The sequence below is a fragment of the Python bivittatus genome, unplaced genomic scaffold (assembly GCF_059951505.1).
Source record: "Python bivittatus isolate LINGU-HERP-01145 unplaced genomic scaffold, Pbiv_v1 ctg000020_np1212, whole genome shotgun sequence".
NCBI classification, from domain to species: domain Eukaryota; kingdom Metazoa; phylum Chordata; class Lepidosauria; order Squamata; family Pythonidae; genus Python; species Python bivittatus.
Genome location: NW_028277030.1, coordinates 101,509,812 through 101,530,961, shown reverse-complemented (window position 1 = coordinate 101,530,961; position 21,150 = coordinate 101,509,812). Strand labels below are relative to the sequence as shown.

The 21,150-nt window shown below is 40.4% G+C and overlaps 1 protein-coding gene across 8 annotated transcripts in view; it reads right to left on the bottom strand.

Annotated features, from left to right (window-relative positions):
• Positions 1 to 21,150, bottom strand: part of DAAM2 (dishevelled associated activator of morphogenesis 2) — a 232,472-nt gene that overhangs the window by 191,354 nt on the left and 19,968 nt on the right. For 5 of the 8 annotated variants that reach the window (XM_088145482.1, XM_088145524.1, XM_088145485.1 and 2 more), the window contains exon 1: positions 4,887 to 5,483. The exons of the other annotated variants lie outside the window; for them this stretch is intronic. The gene's annotated coding sequence lies outside the window, so the exon portion shown is untranslated. Of the gene's footprint in view, positions 1 to 4,886; positions 5,484 to 21,150 lie in introns of those variants that run through there. 8 annotated transcript variants of the gene reach the window in all.

Below are 21,150 nucleotides of genomic sequence, written 5' to 3'. Positions count from 1 at the left end.
CAAAAAAGGCTTTCTTGCTCAAGTGCCTTACAGATCACTAATATTGTGCACGTTTCTGAAATCAACCGTTCAGATTAAGAGGACAGAACACCAGTGTAAGAAGTAGGTCAAGCTGGAATTTAAAATGATTTCTTATTTAGGCCTGAGCAGCATCGAAGTCTTCCCTTCCATAACTGATTATATTATGGTCTGGATAGATCATAATTAGAGTTTCATGGTAACACCTTTAGACAAGGTTTCCACTCCCACCCCCCAGCCCATCGACATAATTATGAAGAGAAAATGTAGAAGCCTTTGCTTCCATTATAGATTCATCAACTTGGAGGCGGATGTAATGCTAAACTGTGTTTAAACAAAAGTGGAAGCTTTTCTTAAGCTCCCCGTAACAGTCACATTGGACAAGAGAGGAGAGAAAGCAACATGTGTGTGTGCGCAGTACACACATATGAAGTTCACTGCAGCTCTTCCTTCTAGTACTATACCCTATAATTTAGCAATACTTGCACGCTCATCCAATGGATGAATTCACACTATAGTTTAGGCTGATGGGTTGTGTTGAAAGGAGCACAACCTGTTGATGAGTTAACAGAAATCAGGCAGAGGCAATAATTTCTGCATGGTTTGTGGTGCTAAGAGCACTAGCTCTTATAGAAACTTTACTCTGGCAGTGGCCTCAGAAATCTTAAGATGCCTTTCCCTTGACTGGTTCAGAATTGCCCAAGAGATTAACGTCCAACACGATGCATTCATTTGGAGAGTCTGGAATACTTTGAGAAGGAGGATGTTCAGTGGATTACAGCAATAGAGGAGAAAGAGTCCACCAACCCCCATCCTTCACATTTATTACCAAGACAATTTATTAGCTATGATAAGAAAAGCAATAGGCAATGTATCTTTATATTTTTGTCAGCATAGCAAAATAAACTGTGGCATGCAGAAAGTCTGGCCTATGTTGTATAAGAAATACTTAAGAAACAGACAATGCAAACTTCCATTTGCATGCTTAAAATATGCTTTGTGCAAAGATTAAGGCTGCTGGAGAAAACTTATGAAAGCAGATACAGCAAATATAAACAAAAAATTCAAGACAAAACCAAACCATTTTAAAAAGTGCCCTTTCTGCCTCGCAGAACAGAAAACCCAAGAATATAAAAATTGGCCATTTAAGTGTACCTTGTTAATGTAATCTTTCTGTGCCTATCAGCATATATACTGTGCACAGAAAGTGAAAAAACAACCACTGAGTCCAATCCGGGACTCAACACAGGAATCCAGGTCAAAGTACCTGCAAAAGAAGCTTCCCAACCTGATATGGACCATACCCAGTAAATGGGAGCCAACCACCAGCTAGGAAATTGTATCTATTGCTAGACTGCTCTTCCTGTTAAGACAAAAATCCTTAACGATCAAATGCACTGTGCCACTGATTAGAGGCAGTACATTTTTAAATGGCATGTTTATAAGTCCCTGAGAGTTTTTTTTTTAATTTTCATATTTTGCATAATCCATCTTTCCCCAATCTGGTACTCTCCAGATGTCTGAGAATCCCAATTTCCAGAATTATAGGAAAACGTTGTGTAATTCATCATCCCTGCCAGGGAAGAGAAGAATGCTATCATACTTAAAACATAAAAAACATTTGTCTTCTTCGTCATTGTTCTCTTTTGCCAGTTTCCCAGCAGTCACCCCAAATACTTGGGTACGCAAAGATCTTACTTTGGAGCAAGATGGTCTTAGCTTGAACATGATACCACTTCATATTATCTTTCATTTTATTTATTCCACAAACCAGTGGAACAATCCCAGCTTATTTTCTTTATGCCCCACAGACCTCAACTGGCTATTAATATTCCAGAACACCTCTCAAAGAATCTCTCAACTCTGCTGCCAATGTTGTCTATCACTGAAAATGGAATGGGAGTGGGGGGGAGAGGAAGGGAAAAACCCTAGTGCGGGCAACTACACAGACCCAATTTCAATGTTGCATGAGCAGCAATCCAGAGGCACAAAAGAACATTTTATTCCCCCACTCTCCATTGCAATCCTCAATCATCCCCCAGAAAGCTGCTCCAGTGGGTCCCTCCAAGCTTTATGAATAGAATCTAAGCTTGCACAAAGTGGCTCAGAGGAAGAAAACAGCCAGTTCAGCTAAGAAAGGAGGTTCCATCAACAGAAACAGAATGCTGGATCTCACCAAGCCCTAAGAAGTATGAGTAGGTCTGAAAATATACACATCACCTGCAGCTGTATATAAGAGTTATACATACAAAAACCTTCCAATATTATGTGCCAGATAATTTAGCAACACCCATAACAGCAAACTTAAAAAATCTTCAATGAATTGTAAATGCCGAAGATCTGAACAAGCAAATTTCATGACATTTTTTCAGCAGCTTTCCCAAGATTTATTGTTTGTACTGAGAAGAGTAAGTCAGTGAATGTTCTCCCAACCTAGGAACTTTAAAGTTACAGAGCTTAGAAATTCAGCTGGTGCCCTAGCTGGATCTGGCCCAGAAATCTCAAAATTTCAAATTCTACAGACACAATCAGGCTCTGATATTAAATCATCTACAGTTTAAACTGCACTTTTCTACTAGCATTAGACTAACTGTATTTGCAGTAACACATGCAGAGTTCTTCACTTAACTTCAAGAAAACAAGAACAGCAAGATTGTTATCTATTTCCATATCAGTAAAAAAACAAGAAACCTACACTTTTATCTTCTGTCCTTGGCCATATCTGGCACTCAGCTCTGGGAATGAAACCACAGCTCATCAGAAAATGATGTTCTTTATATTTAGGAATCCATCAATGCAACTGCCTTATTAAGAAGCCTTACTTTTCCCACTCAGAAACTGTACCATAGAGATTCTATACTTACTACTAAACAAACTGACCACATGAGGCCAAATGGGCCATTTCTTCAGCGCCACAGACTCACCCTTGATATCCTGTGCTATTTCTCTTCATGCTCAGAAGACAGCGCTTCACCCTCTTCAAATAAATCTTTTGGAAGGGTTAACAAATCATCACCATTGCCAACTAAAGTCCTGGGAATCAAGAGGAGCAAATTCATTCTCCAAAGTCTCAAGCCACCCAACCTTCACCATCTGCATATAGAAAGCTCTGTTGTTGCCAAGTCAACTTCTCGGTCCATTGTCAGTATGGAGACTGACTGGCATTAGCACTCTCTGGCCTCAAGCAAGACTTTTCCCAGCCTAGCCTAGAAGTGCTGGATATTGGCCTGTGGTTCTTCTATAAGCAAAGCAAGGTGTTCGTCCCTAAGCTATAACCCATTCCGAATGGGGAGGAATCAACAGATTTGATGACAACCCAAAGTTTCCAGAAGTTTTTTTTTTTTTTAAGGTATCAAAAATACAGAAAGAAAATAGAAATTCAACAGGTGGGGGACATAACAGGTTGGGGCTATATTCAATAGCCACAGAATGGAAAATCAACTGCAGACAGTAGAGACAAAAAGTGAGAGGAAAGGGAGGAATCAGTATCCTGACAGACAACATGCAGGTTGGCACTTCTGAAGAGGGGCACTCAACCCTGCAACAATTATGAACGTTTATGTGATGAAGATGTTGACAACAGGTTATGCTTCCCTGAAGTCTTCAAGCAACTGGATATTAATATCCCCCCAGACCCCCCCCCCAAAATGGGGAGAAGAAAATAACATTTCTGGCCTTGGGCATCCTGTGGCTTAACATTCAATCCAAGGAACAGTCCTATGTAAAAGGTTGCTCACTCTTTGTGTCCCATTTCAGTTGCTCTCAATAAACAAAGATTAACTCTGGATTCTACCCTGGGGGCAGTCCTTTTACTGAACAGACCTGCCATCTGAGCCTCGTCTGGAGCATTCCCCAAACTGTTATGCTTAGCAACTAAGCACAATCACCGCACCTTCTTAACGTTCTGGAACAAATCCAAATCAATATATTTTAACAACATTCAAAGCCAGAGTATTATTATATATGGAATGGTAATTATATATGATCTTCCAGTAATACTGTGACATTTTTGTACAGCTCATAATAAATAACAAGAAAAAAAACAGAGTTCCTAATGCTACGGTCAAATTCGACGAAGCAGTTCCTCACGCGTTTCATCCGCGTAATCATCAGCTCAAGATCATTCATGGCTTGCCTGCTCAGCCCTCTCTACTACCAGCTCAGCGACACTGAATTATTCAACTCGCCGAGTCTTACCCAGTTGCCCGGAATTTTACACCCGACGATCCCCAGCGTCGCAGCGACGCCCCCTGCCGTTCCACGCCGGAACGGCAGGGGCTGCTCCACGCGCTCTGGTCAGCCGACTGCAATAGCTGGCAACGAAGCAGGTTTAGAAATCTCAACTTCACGTATTAACGCCCCTGCTTTTACTGAGGAGCGTCTCCGTTTCCCAAAGAAAGATCCAATTATAGCTCGAGGCGCAACGCACATTTAAAAGCCAGGTAAACAATCAGTCGAAGCAAAGTTATTTTTAGCCTGCAATCCTGCGAACACGGACGGTACCTGAGAATAAACCTCACCAGACGCAATACGATTGATCTTTGAGTACTTCTGCCTAAAATTATGCTGTAAACAATCCCCTTCTCGCACTTGAATTATCTGCAGTTAATTGCACAGTTCCCCCTTCCGAAGTGAGCCTGTCGCTGTTCCCCGCACCAGCCCTTCGCTCGCTTTTCGTTTCTCACCCCCGCTGCAAAGAGTTAACGTGGAAAGGGGATTTTCAGAAGGAGTATACAATCTCAAGAAGCTTCCTTCCCATCGCAGCTTGTGTTTGGTCAGCTGTCCTGCTGAGGAGACGCTCAAACGAGCTGGCGAAGAATTTTGAACAAATAAAGAAAAGGCCCCGGAAAGGCACTCTCCCTACTCACCGAGCTCCTCCGCACAGGGTGCCGGGACGGGGTTGGCGGGAGGCTTTATCTATCGATCTTCTGGCTTGCTCCTCTTCGTTGTCCGGCGAAGGGCTCCCGACCTGCCATCCCGTCAGCGGTTCCACGCCCTCCGCAAACCGCCCCGCCGGATTTCGCCCCAGCGGGCAAACTCTAGGCGCAGGGAGGCGGGCGGCGTGGACGCGCGCCGACGCGCCCTCCGAAGATCGGAGAGGGACTGCTTTCCGCTGCCAGCCAGCGACCGGTTTACAAGCACCGCAAGCGGAGCTAGGCGGCAAGGCTCGCCTTCGCCGCTACTGTGCTACCCTTTCTTAAAGGGACCGGCCCCAGTTCCACCCGCCGGGAAGGCAGCGGCAACGCTTCGTCGCTGTCGATGCGGCTCCCGAATTTGGGCGATGTTGGAAGAAGGAGCCTCGACGCTCTCCGCTGAAAACGGTTCTGGGCGGGGGCCAAGTTGCTCCAGCAGCCACAGCAACACGAGTGGCCTTTCCTCGCTGCTGATTTGAATCGCTCTCCACTTATCCTCCAGCCCCCAAGTCAAATACTGTATCGTGCGGTTGTGACATTCGTGGTCTTTGCTGCCGATTCGATTCCTGCCTCTGCTCCTGGGCCTCGCGGCCACCCGCCTTCCCTGCGAGATACTGGCTGCGGAAGACTTGCAGATTTACAGTCCTTGACGTTGTCTTTGAACGGCGTGGGAATCAGGGAGAAAATCCCTACAGTACTTTAACGCCGTCGTAGCTAAAGATTAGGCCACCCGTGGGCTTGGGGAAGAGATGGAAGTAATGACATGTGGACATGGCCGAAACCAGGGCATTTATTGGTGCCATGGTTAGATGCAAGTGGGGAAGGGGGCCTTTGCTGATCACCCATGAATTTTAGCACCATTCCTCTTTACAGCTCTTAATAGCCCCATCTGTTAGATGCCAAGGTTGCAGAAGACAAGGGAAGCGAGATACTAGTGTGTAGACTTACTGCTGTAGATACGTGGAACAACTTTTCCCAGTCACCAGTTGGCTGCTTGGACAACTCCCTGACTCTGTCATCTTTGTGCTCAACTCTTCCAAAGCATCCAAAGACCTTATTGCTACAGGCTTAGTGTGATGCCCCAGATGTGGAAACTCACAGGATTTTGATTTAAATGGACCCTTTAAGAACAGGGCTGAGACCTTTGTTTTGCAGCACGTCTCATATGCTTTTGACAACTACAGGGCAGGAAGAAATTAACCATATCCTGTTTCTCTGTAAAATAGCATGCATATGTATAATTGTTCAGTTTACGTTTCTAGAGAATGAGCCCATTGCTCAGGTAGATCACCTACTTTATAAATACAGGGTTTTTTAGGGAAGATCTTTAAAAAAAACATTTGGGGTAAAAGAACATCTACCTGACATGAAAAGCTGCTGTCAGACCTGGTTCATGCATCACACTCAACTAAAGTTTGTTCAACCATGATTTATTGAATAAATGACAGCTGGTTATATTTGTATATATTAAGCCACAAATCATAGTTTAATAACCACTACTTCTGGGTTCAGTCAACATGCTAAGATAAAACTGAGCAGACTACATTATGACCTAGCACAATGTGTGAATCCAGAATAAATAATATTAAATTGTGTAAGTGATAGTGACTATGTTTGCCAGATACACTAGACTAAAAAGCTTGGCTCATAAAGCTTAGTTCATGACTGTCTGCTGCCATTTTATTCCCTACCACATGCAGTTCTACAGCCAAGCTTTATGTGGCTTATTGTTCAGACCTGAAACAGTCACCAGTTTGGGTATCTGGAAGCCAGAACATTTACCCAATGTTTCCAGAAATCCAAAAAGTCAGTCATAAAATCATTTTTAATGCTCTTCTGTTTTGTAAAAAAAAAGTCTCTCTAAAAAGAGCATTATGTATTTAAAATCAGTGCAGATTTTTAATGCCATTCTACTCTAAGAAAGTAAAGCAGATTATACAATTTAAAAGGGAGATGATTTTTTTAAATAAATCAAAAAGAAGACAGCACTACTGGATCCCCTTCTCCTTCTAGCAGATAAAAATTATTCAACTCAAAAGATTCTAGAGCATATGGGCAAAGGCCAGGGAAGTCAGTGGGGAGAATTCATACTAGTAGTTTACAACAGGTTCTCTAGATCAGGGCTTCTCAGCCTTGGGAAGTTTAAGATGTGTAGACATCAATTCTCAAAATTCCCCAACCAGCCTGCTGGCTGGGGAAATCCAGGAGTTGAAGTTTACACCTTAAACTTCCCAAGGTTGAGAAGCCCTGCTCTAGAATAACATAGCTGGAAGTGAGAGGCCTCAGAGCCCCTCAGTTGCAGACACACAAATACCTCCTTCCTGGAAGTTGAGTAGGATAGCATGAGGAATTTCTTCTCACTTTCTGCAATCCCAGCAGGACAACTGCTGGAAAAGAAAGCAGGAAGAAAGTATTTTGCTCTCCAACAGGCAAGGTTCTGCTAGCGTTTGGAGCAAGAAGAGAGCAGGTTCTCCTGCTTAACAGCCAGAAGAACTCTCTAACTGCAGACCAAGGCAAAGCAATCTACAGACTGACCCCATTCTTAAGATCAGTGGTTGAAAACCTCTAGCCTAGATGAATGCCCAGATAACCACAGGGAAGGTACATCTTGGTAAAAGAAGTGGCAGTGCTGCCAACCACAATACACAGGCATTCTTCTCTGCTAGTGGTCCTCTGCATAGCCACGGTTACTCAGTATTATATTTCTACAGTAGGATTATCTACAATGGGGTAGCAGGAACCTGATGAAAATAAACCTATGGTTTAGATGTGTGAACCTAAGCATGAATTATCTCAACTATCAAAGCTCTCCAAATTATTTATATATACATACACATACACACACAAACATATTGGCATAGTACTTGATTAAAGAAGTCTTATTTTTCAAATATGTCTTGCTTGATGAGTCAATTAATCAATTGGCTTTATACAAATTTGCATATGCATACAATATTTAATGCGGATGCAGTTTCCTCTATAGGATGTGTCTATGTGCCCTGTAATCATCCTGTATAAGAAAAAAATGGGATGAGTAAGAGGCTTTCTTGCAAGAGTGTTTATTATTTGCCCTTCGGTGCAGACTTCATTGAAAAATATATGTGATAAATTGGGATTTTTTTTTTCAGCTAGTCATTTTTATATTGACCAATAAAAGTTCCTTCCTAGAGCCAAGCAGGGCAAGCCCTCCCAGGAGGAATAAATGAATAAATAACTGTTGAATTACATCAAATGAATTTTATAAAGGTTTCTGTGTGACTTAAATAATTGAAATTTAATCCTAGTTTATTTTGTTTTTTTCATTACTAAACTCTTACTGGTAGAGGACGGAACAAGCAGGTCTCAAGACAAAACTTCCTTGCTCCAATCTTCTTAATACAGAGTGAGCCAAGCTGTTAACTTGGCCACTTTGGGCAGAAGAGTACCACGGAAACTGCTGAGTCAGCAGATTATCAGCCAACAAAAATTTTCAGCAAAAGAAATGTTCAGCACAATAGTTGGGAAAATAGTTAGGATAGGGCTGGCCTTTGTATACAATGTTTCTCTGATGGGTTAATTTTCACCTGACAGGGCTGGGCCATATACCCAGAGATCAATGGGAGTCCTGGAAAGAAGAAGCAGAGTTCTAAATTTGTCTCTCATTTTGTTTTGATTCTAGACAGAGTAGGAGGCTCTAAGGGCTGGAACTGAAGCTAAACTAGGTCTAAGCTTGTAGACCTTTACTTCCCATTTGTATTCCAGTTAATGTTCACAACTCTGGCTGCAAATACTCCTGCAGGACAGCTTCCCCCAAAGTTTTCTCAATATTAACCAGGAGAAGGGAAACAGAAATTACAGTCCAAATCTCTACACACACTCACTTGTAAAGGCATGCTTTTACAATTAACCTAGATAGTAGTGGAATAAAAACAATGGTGCTCTCTTTAGGAGAAGAAAAGTCATAAGTACCTTACATCAATTCCAGACTGATCTATCTGGCAAAGCTGCAGGTTTGAATCCTGGGACCTTGACACTTGATCAACCTTGACCTGGTTAACACTACCTGTCTGGTTCAGACATCTCAAGAAGTCTTCTCAGAGTCCCTTCTTCTGGCAAGGTTCATGGGACTTAAACATGATTTCAGGCTTTCTCTGTATGAAATATTATGAAATACGTTATCTTCAGAGGTTCAGAAGGTGCTTTCCTTTTTTTTTTTATGTAGGAAGAGTGGGAAAATCTTCCTTTTCTAATTAACTTTCAGGGGATTTCTCCCTATATGTTTATTTTTCTTCCTTGTATCTTTAGTTGATTACTGTTTTATTATTTGTATGTCTTGGGTGTGTTTTTACAGATTGGGGTGGGGGCATGATGAAATGGAGACATCTTCACATCAAGCCCTATTTTATGGATTTGATAAGAAATCTAGATACTGTGATGGAACTACACTTGAAAACAGCAACTGTGTTCAAAGGAACATCCAAAACTGTTCAAAAAAAACTTCTAGATGCATGCTCAAAGTTACAAAAGCAGATTTTGTGCAGCCTTAGCTATGTTGTCTTTGAAAATTAAATGATATAACACATGGATGATTTTAATAAAAAGGCAATGGGAAAATGTGCCCATCTGAGAGAAAAATTCTTCATAAATGAAGATTGACCTACTTAAGACTTAGGGGCAGTTAGGGTAGGAAGTTTGAGGTGGCTGCCTAATCATATCTTTAAAGAATGACTGCAAAAGGGAGAAGTCAGATATAGTAAAGTATCCATGTTTTTATATTTGTGTGTAATATAGGAGAGACTGTCTTTGAGAAATATGAAAGGTGGTATTCAACGTAGGATAAAATATTTATACATTTTGGATGTGTGTACATCCCACGCAAATGTGTTGTACTGGTATAAAAAAATCCAATTTAGTTCCATCAACTACAAACGTTACTAGTTTCCCCACTTATTGACTAGTCTGATCTACATGCTTCTAGGGTATATTCAGACATTTCCTTTAATAATACGGGAAAAAAAACAAGACTGCCTCAAATCAAGCTTACTCTGAGGACTGTCTAGTATTTTTCTTGCCAGCAGTGTCCAAATGGTATGCCATTGCCTTCTTCTAAAATGTTTTCAACTTCCCAGTCTAACCTACAGTCTTAGTATCCCAACCAAATATAAACCAGGTCTGACTCTTCTTAGCTTTTCAAAATCAGCTAGATGCTGCTCCCTGGGGTGGACAATAATATAGAAATATTTCCCCATTTTTCCTCCTCAGATTGTCTACATGCACTACTTTTGCACAAATCCAAGCACAGTCTTAATTAAAGCAGTCTGATTTTTTTTTTCAGGCTTCTGCACCAGCCTGGGAAGAAGATGTGGCTGCTTTAAGAGTCGTATTATCTTTCATGAATAGACTCTGTGAAGCAGTAATCTTTTTTTTTTCTTTCAGGTTAATGATGAAGCTTGAGAAAAGTTGGATTGCTTTGACAAGTAACAAAGAGGTGCTGTGTTCCCATGAGGTTTGAAACCCTCTTCCAAAATATGTTGGAGGCATGCAGACTCCTAATAATTAACATCATTACATCTCCTGCTGCTCTTGTTCCCTCCTGTGCTGAAAGAGATAAGTTGATTTCTGCCTTTTAACATACCTTCATCTCTTGATGTGAACAAAGGCGAGAAATTCACTAGGGGATCCAAAAACATCATGGCATGGGAAGAATCAGCAAGCAGTAGTCCTTGGGCCAAATCTGCCCCTTTGAGTGGTTACGTTTATTCATCAGGGTCACAGGCAAAAAAAAAAAGGAGCACCTGCTATTTGGAAGAAGACATGGGATTCTGACTGGCACTCAGAGTGCCTCCCCCCCCCCCCAGCAAAACTAGTGCTGACAAGGACAGAACAAAGTTACTTAGCTCCTTTCCATATAATTAACTACAAATGCTTAAGGAAACCACAGCAAACCTGGCTTCAGAATATTTACAAATAAGTTTAAGTGTTTTCAGAACTTCTGGACCTTCACAGTGCATAGAATGAAGTGCTTACAGATGTCCTTGAAGGACAAGGCATGAGAGGAATCTGAGCATCCTGTCAGCTCGTGCCAGTATGGCCCATGATGAGAGATAATGGGAGTGACAGCCCAGAAACATCTGAAGGGCTATTCATTACTCACCCCTGAAAAATATGTAAGATTAATTAACAAAAATAAAGTTTTCTGTCATTATACTGTGCATATAAACACAGTCCATACTTCATGGTCTTTTGCATATTATGCCTGCAGTCCATAAATTCTGAACTTTAAAAATGTTTCAATAATTCCTTTGGAAATCAAATTTTATGATTCAGAAAGAGAAGTATGCAGAAGCTGCTCTGAGACCGAAATGGACCTACAAATATCCCAGAGGAAAGTCATAAGAAGATGGGTAAAAAAATGTAACAGGAGAGCATTTTCTAAAAGTGAGATTATGCCATAAAAGGAAGCTGTTTTCTGCATCGTGCTCTGCCTCTGTATCAGCCTTGGCTAATCTAAATTGTTTCTTAGATCAGTTGTCAAAACAAAGGAATCTGAGTATTGTTAAGCTAAGGACAAAGGTACTGATTGTGTACAGAGTTTCTGTGCCAGGCTGCTTGTTCTCTCTGACAAAGAGGTTAAACAAGCACATATAGATTGGGAGTGGACAATAAGCAGTGCCCAGCTTTGTTATTAGAAATTGTAAATATCTCTTACATCTGACCCAGTATAGCTACATCTTAATCTACACTCAGAGATAAAACAGGAAAATCTTGACTTTACTAAAGCCAAAGAAACTTGACTTCAGAATTATGCCCAACTTCATAGTAGTCATTTGGTTTCTGATCTTGGGGTGATAGCGACTCTCCTAAGTCTTTTCTTTGGTGCATACTTGGCCTCCAAAAGAAAGTCACGCTCTCCCCAGAGTGTTTTTGTATGGATAGTGTGTGTGAGAGAGATGGAAGTTGGTGGGACAGACAACTGAAAATGGGCTGGGCTGGCAGAGAAAGATGAGTATATATACATACTCATTAAAATATTAATATTCAAGGAGGCTGTGGGCAGAGGATAACATTCAGTTGAGGCCGAAAACAACCAAGCACTATTTGGAAAATATCAGCCTTAACAATCTAATGAAAGATTGAGAAGGGTTTAAGATTAGAATTTCCACAGTACTACTGTAAGATAATGCAGATGTGTGGGGAGGGGAAAGCACCCATTTCCACTTTGACATATTGATATAACCTTTGCTTAGCATGGCAACGTTTATGGGGTAAGTTTTATCTTCTCCATGTAAAGTCTTAATTATTTCACAAAATATTTAAAAATTGTTCAGCTTCACCCAAAAGTCTGGGGAAACAATCCCTTCTAGAAATTTAAGCTAATGCCTAGGCTCTAATGCATGTGGCCATTTGGCTTATTCACATTATAACTATAATTAGCAACAAATTCTCTGAGGACTTTTTATCTCATGTCACAGTGCCATAAAGTTATAATTTGCCAAAGCCACCCAGGGAATTTCATGGCTCAACAGAAATTTGAATCACATTCAAACCCCAAAGTACTATCATAGCAGTGGGAAAAGCTGTGGCCAATCTCACTAAATGTCCTATTTCTAGAGTGATTAGCTTGCCCTCATTTCTTCATTAACAGTTTTGATTGCTGTTCCTTTCCAATTCAAACCAGTAGGGTTTTTATTAAAAATTCACCAGATGTTCCATATTCCAAGATCTTCTAGTACCACAGCACATTACTGAATAAAAATACCAACACAGCAGAATGTTCCTTATTATTGAAATCTGGACGGAGCAAGCAATTCCACTTCCAATTCTGGCTGAGGATTGCTTCCTCTTTCCCAATCAGTTTTTATTCATTTCCAACATATCTGTTTTCATTTAGCAAGTTATTCCCAAATCTCCTTATTTTAGGAGTTGGCAGCTGAACTGAAGTCAGAAGAAGATTGGAAAGAACCATTCAAGATAACAGCAGGGGAAATGTTAGCGTACTTGTATTTGCTGTTCAGCTTGGGTACTAGGAAGGCTGAAGACATCAAATGAGGCAAAGATGTCTTCTGCACACACCCCCATCCAAAATCAAGGAGTACATTACTCAAGACTAGTCACATTATTGAGGTACTGAAGCAGATTGTTTTTCAAATGTTCTCTTTCCTGGCTGTAAAACTGTAAAATGAACACAGGAAGTAATTATCCATTTGTTGTCTTTTAACAACATCCTGATTCAGCTGCTTAAGGTGGTAGCTTCACTTTGCCTAATGACAGGGTCGGCCCTCTGTGGACACAACAAAATAGGAAGCTATTAAAACAAACATTCTCTTTTAAACAACCCAGATGGGACCTGGAGGAAGGGTTGCTTTCTCTTGTTAGTCAAAGCCTTCATATATACTGAGAGAGAGAGAGAGAGAGAGAGAGAGAGAGAGAGAGAGAGCACACACATTTGAGACTATACATCTCACATTAATTTGCAGTTCATAGCCTATTATTTTGTTTTGGCTTTGACATCATCTGTATGTCATATGGATAGTACTACTTACCATCCAAGATATAGAAACTAGTCTAAGCTAATTTGTGGCAGTTGATTTCCTAAAGAATGCTTGGCTTGACTTATAGGGATTCCTCTATATTTAAGGTTCTTGGACATATGACAGATGTCTCAAGGGATAGGGCACTTTGCTTTCACAACAAGGAATGCTGAAGGCAGAACTACTGGTTACCCAGATATACCAGGCACGGAGCATTTTTGGTGAGAACTGGCAAAGAGGAAAGATGTGAAACCCTTTCATCTGATTACCTTTTCTTTCTTTCAACCAGCTCACCCAACCCATTTGTTTCCTGCTTTTCTCACCACCAGACTCCAAATCTGAGGGAAGCTGCAGCAGGAAAAAGTAGTACGACTGTGCATACTTCAGTAATGATTCAGAATTACTTCAGATCTCATCCAAGTCCAAGCATTGCACCTCTCAGCTATTCATTAAAGCAGCCTGACTTTCTGGGGGAAAAAAAGATGCTGTTGCTGCTGCTTTAAAGAATCAGTCCATTATGACTCGTAAAGTAGCTGCAAGTTTTTCTCAGGCTCACCTGGAATCCTAAAAAAGGTGGGCTGCTTTAATGAATGGCAGAGAAATGCTGCGTTCATGGGAAATCCAAAGCAATTCTTCTGGTTCATTTTCAAAGTGTACATAATAAAAAGCAGGGGTTATTTTTGGAGAAGGGGTTCTTTGCATGAAAAATTGATAAGTCCTGGAAAGATTAATCACCCCTAGTACCTGCCAGTCTTTCTTGCAAATATCTTTGTTAAATTCAGGTTAACCTCAAGATAAGTTTCTAGGAAACATGTATTTTAATTATTTTATTATAATGATGTACACTGTGCCCTAACATGGCCTAGTGCAGGTGTGAACCTAGCCACTTTCTGAGGCAATGAGACTGTAATGTCTGCACATCCCTAGTCTAGACCTCCACCAATCTTTTTTACTACCTGTTGTCTGTATTCATACAGTATGCAAAGCCCTGGTTTGCTTTACTATGGTTCCAACAACATACTTTGTCATAAACTAAACTATAAATTGTATTTGGGTTTACACAATAAGCTAAATGAAATTCAAACAAGAGGCATAGCCCACTATATGAACCCTCAACTTTGAGGCCAAAGTCCCTATTGTAGAGAAACAGGGAGTAGAAGAGGACATGCCATAGGACCAAGGGAAATAGGAAATGGGTGCTGCAGTCATCATATCCCATTGAGTCAGAGGATCTTAATCCTAGGCTCAGTCATCTGGAACCTTCAATGAAATAAATGGAAATGTTCTGAGAGCACACAGCTTCAGGATGTCAAGAATAATTGGAACAAGTCCTGATGGATTGTATTTGTCAAGATAATTCTAGTGCACTGGTAACCGGCACCGTTCATGCTTTTAAAGCAGAGTGTGCAATTTTTCTCTTAGCCAAGAGCCACCCTTGTCCTTTGAACATCATGCAAGGGGCAATGTTCCAAAATGAACAGGTCAGAGCCAGGTCAACCACCAGTTGATTTGATTTCATTTACATTTAATTATATTAAATATAGTTAATACAGTTACTCATACAAAGGGAGATAAATAGTTTAATAATTTTCTCCTTCTATCCCGTTATTGCTTTCAAGTCCATGAGGACTCAAGGCTGTGCACTTCTGCTTTAGAGAACCGAGGGATACACAAATAGCAGGTTTAAGGTTCCAGAGAACTACCTGGCCATGCCATCGTCCATCACCTTTCATTTCATTTCCCCATCTCTCCCTCCACTAGCCCCATCTAGATATTTTAAGGCACTACCTGTAATAAATATTATCAGTTAATATTTCAGATGTATTCCCTATTTTTGTTTAGTTTTCTTTCTCTCTATGCTCATTAAAATATCTGATAGACACTGATACTGAATTACTATTAATAGATATGAGGATTTCATAGATTCTCTATGACATTAATTCAGGGTTTTTTGTATTTCAGATCCCTTCTATTGCATATCTTTCTAGACTAACATTTTTTACCAATTATACACAGGTGAAATTCCAATTTTACTGGACACAATATATTTCTTTGTTAATCTTATCTCAATTTTCATGTCCTCCCTGCAGAGAGAGAGAATTGGGATGTCCATCTATGTTTTGATGATCTGTGGGGCATAATGAGGTAAGCAAATAAAACCTACTCTTATTTCTGACACCTTGTCTTTATCCCATGTTATTTCTACTCAGCCTTAATGTTGTAAAGCCTTCTGGTAAAGATTTTTCCTTGTGCAAATAGTCCAGAAATCTCCAGCCCAGATATTTTATACTGCCTACAGATAGATCTCAGTACTGACCTGTGCAATTGCAGCAAATCTTATTTTCCCCTCTTTAGAGCCTTAGACATGTAGTTAATCACAAATATGGGTCATGCCCATCATGGAGTGGCTAAAAAGTTTTTATGGAGACTGGGGTGGATTGATGAAAAAATAAATGCATGTACCATAGGCATCAGTTCCTAATTGTTTGACTATATCATTTAATGCAACTTACCTGTCACAGATGAAGGCATGAATAGGGTAGATGGGGTCACATAGAACTCTTTCCCTTGTTTTTCAATATATTTAGACCTGAACAAAGCTGGAGGGGAATTAGATTTAGATTTCTACATGCAATCAGGAATGTTGCCTGTTGGTAGATTGTGTGATTCCCCTTTCTCTGATTCCTACAGGACTTTAAAATATTCACCAAGTGCTGCCATTTCTGATGCCTATTATGCTTACTGTATTGCCCCCTTGATCTCTTAAGGAGCTTCCAGGCTCTTACAATTTCCCCTTGCGATTTCCCGAGTCTGATCTCACTTGCTCTGGCTGGATCCTGAGCTGCTTTATATCCCTTCCCTGTCTTGTTCTGCCTCTAATCTGGACCTGATGCCACAAAACCTGCATTTCTGGTCCCTGCTTTGCCTGCTTGCCAGCTTATATTTGCCTGCTGGGTTTGGTCCAATCTTCTTTCAATTTACTTTCTCATAGCCACTCCTATTGCTGCCAGGAGTATATGGATATTCAATTTGGAGATTCACTTTGAAGGCAATTAAATTCCAAATCAAATTGACTAATTTGAAACACTGAAATGAATCAAATGTTCCAGATCAGTTTGGATTATTTGGACAACTGTACATGCACAGAAACATTTTTCCCCATCAACTCAGAAGTCCAAATCAGATAGTATATCTGAATTGAATCTCCAATTTACATTGGGTCAGGGCTGATTTGCGCACACCTCTGAGCCCTCTTTTGCAGTATGCGGCAATTTTTCCATTCATTGTTTGTGGAGCTGCAACTCACAGTCCACACAGCTTTTTTTTTTCTTTTCTATTCTGTGTTTTATTTCCAAATCTTCACTATCCCATCCATACTGGCATGACAGGATGTGCCTATGTTTAGAGATGCTTATCCTACCCACTTCAGCCTCTCTTCCTTCCTCTCTTCCCTCAGCACCAATGTAATTATGATCCTGCACCCAGTTGTTTTATGCCGCTGCCTACACAACTTTGCTTTTTCATATTTGAACTGCAAATTTTCAAAACTACAACATACCACTGTTTCTGATACAATCATAAGTAGGCATTACATTACTTTAAAAAAAGTGTTGCTGTTGTTTTTCCACTGGCATTCTGAAAGTATAAATGCTAATTTATAGCTCATTATAAATCACAAGCACTGTGGTTAGCATCTAACAACCCACCAGCAGAACTCTACTTGCATCATAAAAGATTTAACTCTTTCACTTCCTCTGCAGTTCCCCAACAGGCTCCCTCAAAAGCTCCTGAAGAGGGTTGAGAAATGCTCTTGGAGCAAATTGTAGGAGTGCTTGGGGGGAGGAATGTCTGCATGGAAAAAGGGGGGAAACACCTCTCCCTTGGCACTGAAACCAACTCTCTTGCCATGCAAACAGTCCATTAGATTACATACCACTTTTTCACATAGGAATTCTAGACTTTCCATTCCCAGTTCTATATTAATAAAGCATTGTTTTCCTCAACTCTGACTTGAAAGGTAGATGTGAAATACACAGTTAATTTTAAAATGTGCTGGTATCCTATCTTGAAATTCTGATATTTGAAATTAATTTCATAAAAGAGGGTGCATATCAGATAGGGAAACACCTATATGCATATAACCACTTGTCCAGGGAGATTGCTAGAGAAGGCTTGGCAGAGAAGCCTTGCTAAGGATCCCAAATCTAAGGGACCCCATGCTCAAGCCTTCAACCTCTTTGCTTCTGCAACAGTCAACCCCCGGATATTTGGACCAACCCCCTCCCTATTATATTTTTGAAGAGCCACAGAAACATGACTCTTCAGAAAGGCATTTGGGGAATTAAGAAAATGATGAACAGTGGCACATCAGAGTTGTAGTTGTCCTAAATGCTTGTTTATTTATTTATAGCATTCATATGAGTGCCCAACCTGAACAATATGACTCTGGGTAGAGTACAATAAACCACTAAAAACAGCTATCAAAAACATAATAAACAATAATATTGATTTGTTATTATTTTTTTATGGTTACTTATAAGCTGCTTGGAAATGAAGCAGCATATAAAATTAAGTAAATAAACTTCTCAGATGCTTACAATCACAACAACTGCAGAAGGGAGATTATTGCTGATATTAAACTCCCCCTCCTAACTCCTCCATGAATGAATCACTTTGTTGCTTTGTGTGAGATGGGCAGCTATATAAAAGTGACAAATAAATAAATAAACAAACATCCATGTGCTTCTTGAGATTTGCACTTCTTATTCAGGTTTTTCTGCCTAAATCTATCTCCATGTAGAGACAAAGTGCAAAAAGGGAGACAAACCATGGGCTATTAATTAAAGGATGATGACATCATCTGGATATTCTATAAAACTGCAGTGATGAACTGCACCTTCTGCATGTTAAAAGGTCCATCAAGAAGTATCCTGCACTGATATCTTCTGCATGGTAACACCACCTCTGCAACAACTTGGCTTCTGTGCATACTGATGTTAACTGTTAGGCTGTTGGCAAAGCAAAAGGGTGCTGAGCAGAAATCTAAAGAAGCAGAGAGCAAGGAGCTACAACTCTCAAGTGGAAAGAACATCTGCAGCTCACCTCCAGTAGCAATGAAGCTCAGCCCCCTTCCTGAAATGTATACCAGAAACTGGATAATGTGGATCCTGATCTAGTTCTGCAAATATTCTGTTGATCATTTCCCAGCATCCACTGCCAACTCTGGCTGTCCTTGACAGTCTGCTTTAATGATATGTTTGATGCCGGCCTGCTAAGCTACATTTCTCTGGCAGTATAATTTTGGCCAGGCTGTGTATATCTATTACTCCAGGATGACCAAGAATCATGGCTACAAATCATTTTCTTCCAGTGGGCTATTTTTTTACTTTGAAAAGTAACCCAAACAACCAGGATCTGAGACATTCCCCAATTGGATACCTAGAAGAAAATATCATTATGATCTCCTCCATGACACAGACTTTTAAAAATATATACAGTCAGGTCCAGAAATATTGGGACATCGACACAATTCTAACATCTTTGGCTCTATACACCACCACAATGGATTTGGAATGAAACAAACACAATATGCGTTAACTGCAGACTGTCAGCTTTAATTTGAGGGTATGTACATCGAACTCAGGTGAACGGTGTAGGAATTACAACAGTTTGCATATGTGCCTCCCACTTGTTAAGGGACCAAAAGTAATGGGACAGAATAATAATCATACATCAAACTTTCCCTTTTTAATACTTGGTTGCAGATCTGTTGCAGTCAATCACAGCCTGAAGTCTGGAACGCATAGACATCACCAGACGCTGGGTTTCATCCCTGGTGATGCTCTGCCAGGCCTCTACTGCAACTGTCTTCAGTTCCTGCTTGTTCTTGGGGCATTTTCCCTTCAGTTTTGTCTTCAGCAAGTGAAATGGATGCTCAATGGGATTCAGGTCAGGTGATTGACTTGGCCATTGCATAACATTCCACTTCTGTCCCTTCAAAAACTCTTTGGTTGCTTTTGCAGTATGCTTTGGGTCATTGTCCATCTGTACTGTGGAGCGCCGTCCAATGAGTTCTGCAGCATTTGGCTGAATGTGAGCAGATAATATTGCCCAAAACACTGCAGAATTCATCCTGCTGCTTTTGTCAGCAGTCACATCATCAATAAATACAAGAGAACCAGTTCCATTGGCAGCCATACATGCCCACGCCATGACACTACCACAACCATGCTTCACTGATGAGGTGGTATGCTTAGGATCATGAGCAGTTCCTTTCCTTCTCCATACTCTTCTCTTCCCATCACTCTGGTACAAGTTGATCTTGGTCTCATCTGTCCATAGGATGTTGTTCCAGAACTGTGAAGGCTTTTTTAGATGTCGTTTGGCAAACTCTAATCTGGCCTTCCTGTTTTTGAGGCTCACCAATGGTTTATATCTTGTGGGGAACCCTCTGTATTCACTCTGGTGAAGTCTTCTTTTGATTGTTGACTTTGACACACATACACCTACCTCCTGGAGAGTATTCTTGATCTGGCCAACTGTTGTGAAGGGTGTTTTCTTCACCAGGAAAAGGATTCTTCGGTCATCCACCACAGTTGTTTTCCGTTGTCTCCCAGGTCTTTTGGTGTTGCTGAGCTCACCGGTGCGTTCCTTCTTTTTGAGAATGTTCCAAACAGTTGTTTTGGCCACGCCTAATGTTCTTGCTACCTCTCTGATGGGTTTGTTTTGTTTCTTCAGCCTAATGATGGCTTGCTTCACTGATAGTGACAGCTCTTTGGATCTCATCTTGAGAGTTGACAGCAACAGATTCCAAATGCAAATAGCACACTTGAAATGAACTCTAGGCCTTTTATCTGCACATTGTAATTGGGGTACTGAGGGGATATCACACACCTGGCCATGGAACAGCTGAGAAGCCAATTGTCCCATTACTTCTGGTCCCTTAACAAGTGGGAGGCACATATGCAAACTGTTGTAATTCCTACACCGTTCACCTGAGTTGGATGTACATACCCTCAAATTAAAGCTGACAGTCTGTAGTTAACGCACATTGTGTTTGTTTCATTCCAAATCCATTGTGGTGGTGTATAGAGCCAAAGATGTTAGAATTGTGTCGATGTCCCAATATTTCTGGACCTGACTGTATGTACTATGGGAAAAGGAAGTGAAAAAAATATCCGTTATGCCAGCTTTCCCAAAGCTGTTCTCTTCCAGATGAGTTAAACCAACTTCCCAGCCAGCATAGGGATTCTGGGAGTTAATCTCCAATATATTGGAAGGGCCCTAACTTCGGAAAGACTGTTTTATGTATTCTGCATGTAATTCTTTCACTCATTATTGGAATACAGGATTTCATGTTTCCAATGCTGTTTACTGCATTTTATTTCTTTATCCTTTTGTTATTTTTCAAACTTATAATTTCTGTGCAGTGTTGTAATCCATGTAGAGAACTTATCATAAATAATCAGTAGGCAAAGGACTTGAAGTAAGCATCATGTCTCTGAAAGCTCTTGTCACTACATTCATATATCCACCATTCTTGAAAAAATGGAACATTTTATTTATTTATCAAATTTATCAAATTGATAAATTTGATTGATCAAACCAAACATCCATAGATCTATTTGACTGATTGATCAAACTAAATAAAATCAAACATCCATAGATCTAATATGATGACTTTGCATAATCTTTGTATACATACTTAT